The 10293-nt window shown below is 41.8% G+C and overlaps 1 protein-coding gene across 1 annotated transcript in view; it reads left to right on the forward strand.

Moving 5' to 3' along the window:
- The first annotated feature begins 6809 nt into the window (after nucleotides 1-6809).
- Nucleotides 6810-10293, forward strand: part of si:ch211-45c16.2 (mitogen-activated protein kinase kinase kinase 13) — a 98402-nt gene continuing 94918 nt past the window's right edge. Inside the window, 1 exon segment of the mRNA XM_055152966.1 lies at nucleotides 6810-6891. The gene's annotated coding sequence lies outside the window, so the exon portion shown is untranslated.

Consider the following 10293-nt stretch of genomic DNA (forward strand, 5'->3'; position numbering starts at 1 on the left):
CCTCTCTGACCGTTTTTTCAGTGCACTAATAATAATGATAATTTAAGTTAAAACAGGTAAAAGTTTCAGTTAAAAGCTAAATTAAAAATTAAAATTATTTTGGACTCTTGGGACAGTTAAAAGACGAGACCTGAGGACCTGAGACTCTGAGAGGCTCATGATAAAAGCAGATCAGATAAATAAATAGGACTAAGACCATTAAGAGCTTTATAAACCAATAAAAGAACTTTAAAATCTCTCTTGCACTTGCACCTTTTGTATGGCACTTTACATCAAAACAATGCAGTGTTTGATGCTCTAAATGTAATTCTGTAGTTTTTTATGACGATGACAATAAAATCTTGAATGTTAAACCTTTTATAAAAAAAAAAAAAACAAAAAAACTCCTACCTGTGTAGATTAGATCAGGCCTAAACCAGGACTAAAACTGTGTTAAGTGTTTACTGTTCTATTGGCTGTATTAACGTGTGTTCTGTAAAGCACCATATCAATCAAATGTATTATTAGTAGTAGTTGTATAAGTATTAGTATCATTAAACAGATCATCATAAAGAACTAAACTAGGAATCCCAAACCCAACCCTGTTTAAAAACATTCTACAGCAGGTCTCAACAGGAGGACTGGAAGTCTGACATGACTCAGTCTAAGTCCAAACTCAACCGTTCTGCACAGATCTGAGCCAAAGACGCACACAGGCTACACTTCTGTTTGTGCAGTGGTGAGAATGACCTCCAGAGGGCGCCACACTCCAGGTCTGTGGGCAGAGACAGAATTAAGATAAAAGTTGGAATAGTTTATTGAAAGGTTAAACTTTGGTGTTTAGACCCGCGGGTAAAAATATCAGTGAAGAAATGACCCGACTCTCATACAAAGATGTGAACTCCAGTACCCAGTTTAGATTCATGTATTTTGTGAATTAGATTAGATAAATCAATTATTGATCTATTTAATCTATTATTGATGAATTAGTTAGATCAGTATTTTAAAGGCTTCTTAACTATTTGAGTTTCTTTATAAATGCTATTTTTTTGTGGAGAACAACTGGTGCAGTCAAGTTGTCTTTTTAAAGTGTGTGTCCATCCACAGATAACCAGAGAAACCAAAGGGACATTTGAGGCCCATTTCCATTTTCAGGGCAGTGATGTCACAGACACCGGCTCCTTGGCATTCGACTGCCTCGTCCACGGTGATGTTGTCCCTTTGAAACATTTTGCTTCATGTGGCATGGTGGTCCAGCATGTCGCACATGAAGTGGCGGAAGAGGACATTCTCAAATTTTCTGAGGTAGTGTGTTACACGTTTCTGTTCCTACACTGTGGCAGTGGCTTAGGGTACCTCTCAGGTTCTTACCATATCTTCAAAATAGGCCAGGAGCACTGGAGCGATCACACACACTCTGTAAAACAGGAACAACTTTATTATGAATTACAAATAATTTAAAAGAATGCATTTATTATTTCATGTGGATAAGACATTTAAAAATGTATTTCTATTTTTGAATCTAACCTTGACCTTGAACTGCAATTGCTTGGACTCCAACCATCACTCTGCAACTGGGTGCTGGACTTTCTTACTAACAGGGAGCAGACTGTTAGGATTAACGGCTGCTTCTCCTCACCAAACACTCTCAACACCGGCTCCCCCCAAGGCTGTGTCCTGAGCCCCCTGCTGTTCACTCTGCAAACACATGACTGTGTGGCTTCTCACCCGACCTGTCAGATTGTTACATTTGCAGATGACACTGCTGTTGTGGGTTTAATCTCGGAAAACAACGAGCAGACAAACAGACAGGAGGTACAGCTGCTGGAGACCTGGTGCAGAGAGAACAACCTCTGTCTGAACCTTTCAAAAACAAAAGAATTAATAGTGGATTTTAGGAGGAACAGCTGTTCACTGTCGCGTCTCTACATCATGGGCACAGAAGTTGAAAGGGCGTCTGGCTGGAAATACCTGGGTCTGCACATCACCGACAGACTCACTTGGTCCACTAATGCAGCGAGTGTTGTTAAGAAGGTCCACCAGCGTCTGTAGTTTTTGAGGAGACTCGAGGCTGCTGGACTAGACCTTTCTGCTCTCATGTCTTTTTATGGATGTGGAGTGGAAAGTGTGTTGACTCAGTCCATCACAGTGTGGTACGGCCACTGCTCAGCCCAGGACAGGACAGATCTACAGCGTGAGGTCAGAGCAGCAGAGAAGATCACTGGATGTGACTTTACACCCATCAGTGACATTTATGAGGAGCGTTGTAGAAGACGGGCCTCCAGGATCATGGTGGAGCCTCGCACCCTCCCACCACCTGTTTGTTCCTCTGCCTCTGGGACGAGACTGAGGAACATTAAAGCCAGAACATCTCGGCTGAAGTTCAGCTTCTTTCCTGAGGCTGTCAGACTTTTGAACAGTGCACACTGACTTCCTGCTTTGGTTGCCTCTTTCTCTGTCTTGCCACGTTTACTACTTGTTCATTGGAACTGCTAAATGTTGTTGTTTTAAATGTATTTATTTTTTAACATTGCTTATTATTATTATTATTGTTTTTTATCTCTTTCTGTATCACTGGGCCTCAGGGAGCACATTTCGTTCTGTCATGTGTTTCTCTCACATGTTTGAATGACAAAATAAAGAACCTTGACCTTGAACCTTGACGATGCACATATGGAAGCCAGCAGAAACCATGAAGGTTTGATGGCTTCAGAACCTTTTCCTCCAAGGCGTCTGCAACCAATCTGAGCTCTCGCGCTGCTTTTGGAGAATTATTGTACTGTTCATACATGTGTTTGAGCATCACTTTTTTCACATTTCCTCCACCCAACAATTATTTTTTGTCACCCAAACAACACATAGCTCAAGGCGATAAGCTGTGCAGTGCACGGACACCAGTGCAGTCGCACCACTTATCCAGTCCAGACTGACTGCAGCCCCATCACCTCCAAAACCAACCAGACACTTCGACCACGTGTCAACCCCAGCTTCCTCAAATACTACAACATGTAAAACATAGATATAGATGAGAAAGATATTTACAGTATTAGTCATTTGAGATTTAAAATGTACCTGCTTGAGTGGCTTCATAGATCCCAGCTGCATTGACGTGTTTTAGATCTTGAATGGAAAGGTCAACACTGACTGGCCCTTCAACTGATAAAAAACAAACACACATTAGTTTGTTTCCAGTAACAGCTCAGTCTGGGGCCCATCACTTAAAAGAGAGACATATTTTGCTGCATTCATTTTTTGAAGCAGCTTCTCTCTTTAAACGTCATAAATGTCACAGATGAATTTATAACATGAAAAGACATTTTAATCAGCAGCACACAAAAAGCACAAGAGAAGCACACTCGCCGCTCAAAGTGTCCAGTTCCTCCAGGCGAGCACTGACCCTGTGAACAGAAAAAAATAACCCTTTTATTTTTTGAGTTGTAGAAGTGAATACATTTAAATGAATACATTTAATTCCATACAGTGGAACATTCTAGTCTGAACAACAACATATCCAAGGAGACAAGCAGGTAGCTCCTCCCCCCACAGAAAGTTCGACTGATGGAAACATAAATATATTTTGCATTTTTCAGCCACGTTGCTTGTGTTTATTTTTAGCCTTCTGTTTTCACACTGCTCGGAGTTGTTCGCGTCTCTGGAGTTAAACTTGTCAAACGTGCCCTCGCTCTGTGACGGTGTCGGCGCGCGTGGCTCCGGCGCGCGCGGCTCAGACTCGCGCGGCTCCGGAAGTTTCCACGCGACGAGCAGGTTTCACTTTCACACCTCAAGTCAATATATATAAACAATATAACCAGTGTTGGGAAGTTGACTTTTAAAATGTAATCCCCTACAGATTACAGATTACAGATTACACACACCAAAATGTAGTTTGTAACGGAATCCATTAAGTTACTTAAAGTGAGTAATGTAATCTGAATACTTTGGATTACTTGATATTGTCATGAAAATTCATGTTTGTTCTCTTCAAATTGGCCCTGGTTTAGACCTGGTTTAGTCCTGGTTTAGACCTGGTTTAGACCTGGTTTAGTCCTGGGTTTAGTCCTGGTTTAGTCCTGGTTTAGTCCTGGTTTAGTCCTGGTTTTAGTTCTGGTTTAGTCCTGGTTTAGTCCTGGTTTAGACCTGGTTTAGTCCTGGTTTAGACCTGGTTTAGTCCTGGTTTAGTCCTGGTTTTAGTCCTGGTTTAGTCCTGGTTTAGTCCTGGTTTAGACCTGGTTTAGTCCTGGTTTAGTTTTAGACCTGTTTTAGTCCTGGTTTAGACCTGGTTAAATTATTGTTTAGACCTGTTTTAGTCCTGGTTTTAGTAATGGTTTAGACCTAGTTTAGACCTGGTTTAGTCCTGGTTTAGTCCTGGTTTAGACTTGACTTAGACCTGATTTAGACCTAATTTAGACCTGGTTTTAGACCTGGTTTAGTCCTGGTTGTGTCCTGGTTGAATCGTAGTTTAGACCTGGTTTAGACCTGGTTTAGACCTGGTTTAGTCCTGGTTTAGTCCTGGTTTAGTCCTGGTTTAGACCTGGTTAAGTCCTTGTTTAGACCTGTTTTAGTTCTGGTTTTAGTAATGGTTTAGTCCTGGTTGAATCGTAGTTTAGACCTGGTTTAGTTCTGGTTTTAGACCTGGTTTAGACCTGGTTTAGACCTGGTTTTAGACCTGGTTTAGTCCTGGTTTAGTTCTGGTTTAGTCCTGGTTTAGTTCTGGTTTAGACCTGGTTTTAGACCTGGTTTAGTCCTGGTTTAATCCTGGTTTAGTCCTGGTTTTAGACCTGGTTTTAGACCTGGTTTAAACATATAACGTAACGTAATAAATTATAATTAAATTGATCAAAATACCAGCTCCATGTGGACGAAAGACCAAAACGAAAACAAACTTCACAATTTTGACAATAAAAAAAAAAAAAAAAAACGAAAAGCACCACCGATAAAATATTTAGTCGTTTTTATACCCGTAAGCGTTTTCGTGTAAATGAGCCTTAAATCTGCAGAGTTTGTGTTAAACATGTGAATGAAACGAAACTGTGATTATAACGTAAATCAGAAATAATATCCGCACGGGCCCTTTAAATGTCGTAGGAGACGTGCGCGTGTTTACGTTCATGTTCTTTCTTGTTTCGTCTTTAATAAACGCGGTGATTAAATGAAGCGCACGAGAGGCCGGTGTGACCCCGCAGGAGCTGGAGTGAGGTGCCAGGTCGGGGCTTCGGTTTGGTCCCGTCCCGTAAATCCCCGGAGCCATTCACGATAAAATACGAATTTATTTATAGAACGTGCACAGATAAAAACAGACGACAGACGCATCACTCCCGACTCAGAATAAAAAAAGTAAAATAAATAAAAATACAAATACAAGAATAAGAAGTTACTCAAGTAAAACTAAAAATATCACGTGAATAAATCGACTTAAAACGTAAAAATATTAAAGTACATGTTTAAAAATGTGCTTCATGAGTAAAATGTAAAAATATTTTGCAGAGATTTTTTAAACAATTAACTAAAAACTAATTAATTAAATGGTTTAGTCCTGGTTTAGTCTTAGTTTAGTCCTTATACAGCATATTAATAATAAATAAATAAAAATCCGTCCAGAATCTTAACCTGAATTTATTTTAATTTGAAGTCATATTTTGTCTTTTAATTTTTTTCTGAAGTATAAATTCACTCTTTATTTTCACTTTCTGTTCAAATAAAATAAAATAAAATAAAATAAATTGTGCTCAAATAAAATAAAATAAATTGTTCTCAAATAAAATAAATTGTGCTCAAATAAAATAATATAAATTGTGCTGAAATGAAATAAAATAAAATAAAATAAATTGTGCTCAAATAAAATAAAATAAAATAAAATGAATTCTGGACAAATGTAATAAAATAAAATTAATCAATGCTGCTCAAATGATATAAAATAATATAAATTCTGCTCAAATAAAATAAAATAAATTCTGGACAAATAAAATAAATTCTGGTAAAATAAAATAAATTCTGCTCAAATAAAATAAAATTAAAATAATAATACCAGTACAGTGTATGGATACAAGAGCTTCCATTGGAAAAGTTCCACAGTGCACCTTTAAATGAGTCTTTATGTTGAGTTTATTTTTTATCTTGCAACATTATTAAAAATATAGACACGTCTTAGTTCTTTTCTAGACCTGGTTTAGTCCTAGTTTAGATCTGGTTTAGTCCTGCTTTAGTACTGGTTTAGTTCTGGTTAAGTCCTGGTTTAGTCCTAGATTTAGACCAGGTTAAGACCTGATTTAGACCTGGTTTCATCCTGGTTTTGACCTGGTTCAGTCCTGGTTTAGACCTGGTTTAGACCAGGTTTAGACCTGGTTTCATCCTGGTTTAGACCTGGTTTAGACCTGGTTTAGTCCTGGTTTTGACCTGGTTCAGTCCTGGTTTAGACCTGGTTTAGTCCTGGTTTAGACCTGGTTTAGTCCTGGTTTAGACCTGGTTTAGACCTGGTTTAGACCTGGTTTCATCCTGGTTTAGACCTGGTTTAGGCCTGGTTTAGACCAGGTTTAGACCTGGTTTTAGTCCTGCTTTAGTCCTGCTTTAGTCCTGCTTTAGACCTGGTTTAGTCCTGGTTCAGTCCTGGTTTAGTCCTGGTCCAGACATACAATAAAATATAATAAAACAAAATAAAATAAAAAATAATCGAGTTTCTGACGATGATAAAACTCTCCGTGTCGGGCCCGGTGCTCCTGTCGCTCAGAGACGATCTTCGCGGCGGATTACAGGTGCACGGCTCGTGGGCTCGCTGGGCCAGAGTGTCCGGAAGTGACGCGTGACGCTCCCGGTCTGTCCCCGTGCGCGTCGGGATTGGTCGGGACTGGTCGGACGGTAAATAGATGGACCGAGCGAAACGAGCGACATCTCCCCGGATTACGACGCGACGAAACGGTAAAAAACACGCGCATTGTCACGCATTTTGCATTTTTTTACGCTCTCGAACACGTTTCTTACAACTTTGCTCCTCCGCGCTGCGCATTGCCACGGTTTATTTTGATGTTTGTTGACGTGGAAAGTGCATCGCGCCCATCGTGCCAGCTGCCGATTACGCACGAATCCAGAACGCGATGACACTCACTTCAAACGCGAGATCACGTCAAATCGTCCCAAAAATCGTGCGTAACTTTGCATGCTTACGGTGCGGGGTGACGGTCGCTTCGTAAAAGTGTTAAAATGTTGTTGTTATTATCGATGTTATTACGTAACTAAGCGCACGCACGGGGTTGTGTGCAGAAAGCGGAGTGAGTCCAAACGGAGGGGAAATTGTGGACCAGCACGGGACAGAACACGGGCCGGTCCGGGTCGGTCCGGGTCGGTCCGGGTTGGTCCGGGACCGCACGGGACGGGGCAGGATGGTGGTGCAGGGTCAATGCGTAAAAACGAGCATCGAGCTGAAGCGTGCGCAGTTCACACGGATCGATGTGAGACCACGACAGCCCCGCTTCAGGACACGAGTTTAGACCTGGTTTAGACCTGGTTTAGACCTGGTTTAGACCTGGTTTAGACCTGGTTTAGACCTGGTTTCGTCCTTGTTTCGTCCTAGTTTCGTCCTGGTTTAGTCCAGGTTCAGACCTGGTTTAGACCAGGTTTAGTCCTGGTGCAGTCCTGGTTTGGTTCTTGTTTAGACCTGGTTTAGTTCTTGTTTAGTCTTGTTTTAGACCAGATTTAGACCTGGTTTAGTCCTGGTTTAGACCTGGTTTAGTACCTGGTTTAGACCTGGTTTAGACCTGGTTTAGACCTGGTTTAGTCCTGGTTTAGACCTGGTTTAGACCCAGTTTAGACCTGGTTTAGTCCTGGTTTAGTCCTGGTTTAGACCTGGTTTAGACCTGGTTTTAGTCCTGGTTTAGTCCTGGTTTAGTCCTGGTTTAGACCTGGTTTAGACCTGGTTTAGACCTGGTTTAGACCTGGTTTAGTCCTGGTTTAGTCCTGGTTTAGTCCTGGTTTAGACCTGGTTTAGTCCTGGTTTAGTCCTGGTTTAGTCCTGGTTTAGACCTGGTTTAGACCTGGTTTTAGACCTGGTTTAGACCTGGTTTAGTCCTGGTTTAGTCCTGGTTTAGTCCTGGTTTAGACCTGGTTTAGACCTGGTTTAGTCCTGGTTTAGTCCTGGTTTAGACCTGGTTTTAGTCCTGGTTTAGACCTGGTTTAGACCTGATTTAGTCCTGGTTTAGACCTGGTTTTAGACCTGGTTTAGACCTGGTTTAGTCCTGAGTTTTTAGACCTGGTTTAGACCTGGTTTAGTTCTGGTTTTAGTCCAGTTTTAGACCTGGTTTAGACCTGGTTTAGACCTGGTTTAGTTCTGGTTTAGTCCTGGTTTAGACCTGGTTTAGACCTGGTTTAGACCTGGTTTAGACCTGGTTTAGACCTGGTTTAGTCCCAGTTCAGACCTGGTTTAGACCTGGTTTAGACCTGGTTTAGTCCTGGTTTAGTCCTGGTTTAGTCCTGGTTTAGACCTGGTTTAGACCTGGTTTAGACCTGGTTTAGTTCTGGTTTATGGTCTCCGTGGTTGAATCGTCACATAATGGTACATTCCTGAGGTCTTGACCTTTGACCCTCTCACTGCTGTGTTCTGTCGTTGTCGTTGTTGTTTTTTGTGGTTTCGTTCGTTTGACCGGACGTTCCCGTTTAACCGGGACAGTCCCAGAGTCTGTGTCCCCCCGTCCCAAAAGATTTAAACAAAACCACCGATTTGTCCCAGTCTCTGCCCACACGGAACCTTTAAACGTCTAAACGATGCTTTATTAAACTATTAAACTGTGGACTTGTGCCCTTGAGCAGGACACATCATCGTGCTCTTGTAAACACCGTTGGACAAGTGACTTTAAAACTGTGAAATGTTTTTTATGAGTCGTTTCTGTCGTTTCAGAGGAATTTGTGACTTTACAATATTAATGTGTTTAAAATATAAAATATGACACGAATATTACAGAACTTTAACTGTCAACAAAAGAACTAAACCAGGACTAAACCAGGACTAAACCAGGACTAAACTGGAAACCAGGACTAACCAGGACTGAACCAGGACTAAACCAGGACTAAACCAGGACTAAACCAGGACTGAACCAGGACTAAACCAGGACTAAACCAGGACTGAACCAGGACTGAACCAGGACTAAACCAGGACTAAACCAGGACTAAACCAGGACTAAACCAGGACTGAACCAGGACTGAAACCAGGACTAAACCAGGACTAAACCAGGACTGACCAGGACTAAACCAGGACTAAACCAGGACTAAACCAGGACTGGACCAGGACTAAGCCAGGACTAAACCAGGACTAAACCAGGACTAAGCCAGGACTAAACCAGGACTGAACCAGGACTGAACCAGGACTAAACCAGGACTAAACCAGGACTAAACCAGGACTGAACCAGGACTGAACCAGGTCTAAACCAGGACTAAACCAGGACTAAACCAGGACTAAACCAGGACTGAACCAGGACTAAACCAGGACTAAACCAGGACTGAAACCAGGACTAAACCAGGACTAAACCAGGACTAAACCAGGACTAGACCAGGACTAAGCCAGGACTAAGCCAGGACTAAGCCAGGACTGAACCAGGACTAAATCAGAACCGAATCAGAACTGAACCAGGACTAAATCAGAACCGAATCAGAACTGAACCAGAACCGAACCAGGACTGAACCAGGACTGAACCAGGACTGAACCAGGACTGAACCAGGACTAAACCAGGACTAAACAGGACTGAACCAGGACTAAGCCAGGACTAAGCCAGGACTTAACCAGGACTAAACCAGGACTAAACAAGGACTGGACCAAGACTAAAACAGGACTAAACCAGGTCTAAACCAGGTCTAAACCAGGTCTAAACCAGGTCTAAACCAAGTCTAAACCAAGTCTAAACCAGGTCTAAACCAGGTCTAAACCAGGTCTAAACCAGGTCTAAACCAGGTCTAAACCAGGTCTAAACCAGGTCTAAACCAGGTCTAAACCAGGTCTAAACCAGGACTGAATCAGGTCTAAACCAGGACCAGGACTGAACCAGGACTAAACCAGGTCTAAACCAGGACTAACCTTGAACTAAGACTAAGAGAATCTCAGACTTTCCCTGAGTCCGTAGAGCAGATCCTGGAGTCTCGACACTCGGCACCGTCACGACGTCGTTTCCTGATATCGCCGTGATTTTAGGGAATTAGTCTGAAAAAACCCGAAAAACCCAGCACCACTTCAGTCCAGGATAAAAAACACTGTGACGTGTGTGACTCACATTTGTCCACAGTAAAATAATAAACTTTTTCCTGAAATGTTACAGGTCCGAGTCTCGATCTACAGCA

This window comes from Boleophthalmus pectinirostris, unplaced genomic scaffold (assembly GCF_026225935.1).
Source record: "Boleophthalmus pectinirostris isolate CB_2022bp ecotype Guang Dong unplaced genomic scaffold, ASM2622593v1 HiC_scaffold_1, whole genome shotgun sequence".
Taxonomy (NCBI): domain Eukaryota; kingdom Metazoa; phylum Chordata; class Actinopteri; order Gobiiformes; family Gobiidae; genus Boleophthalmus; species Boleophthalmus pectinirostris.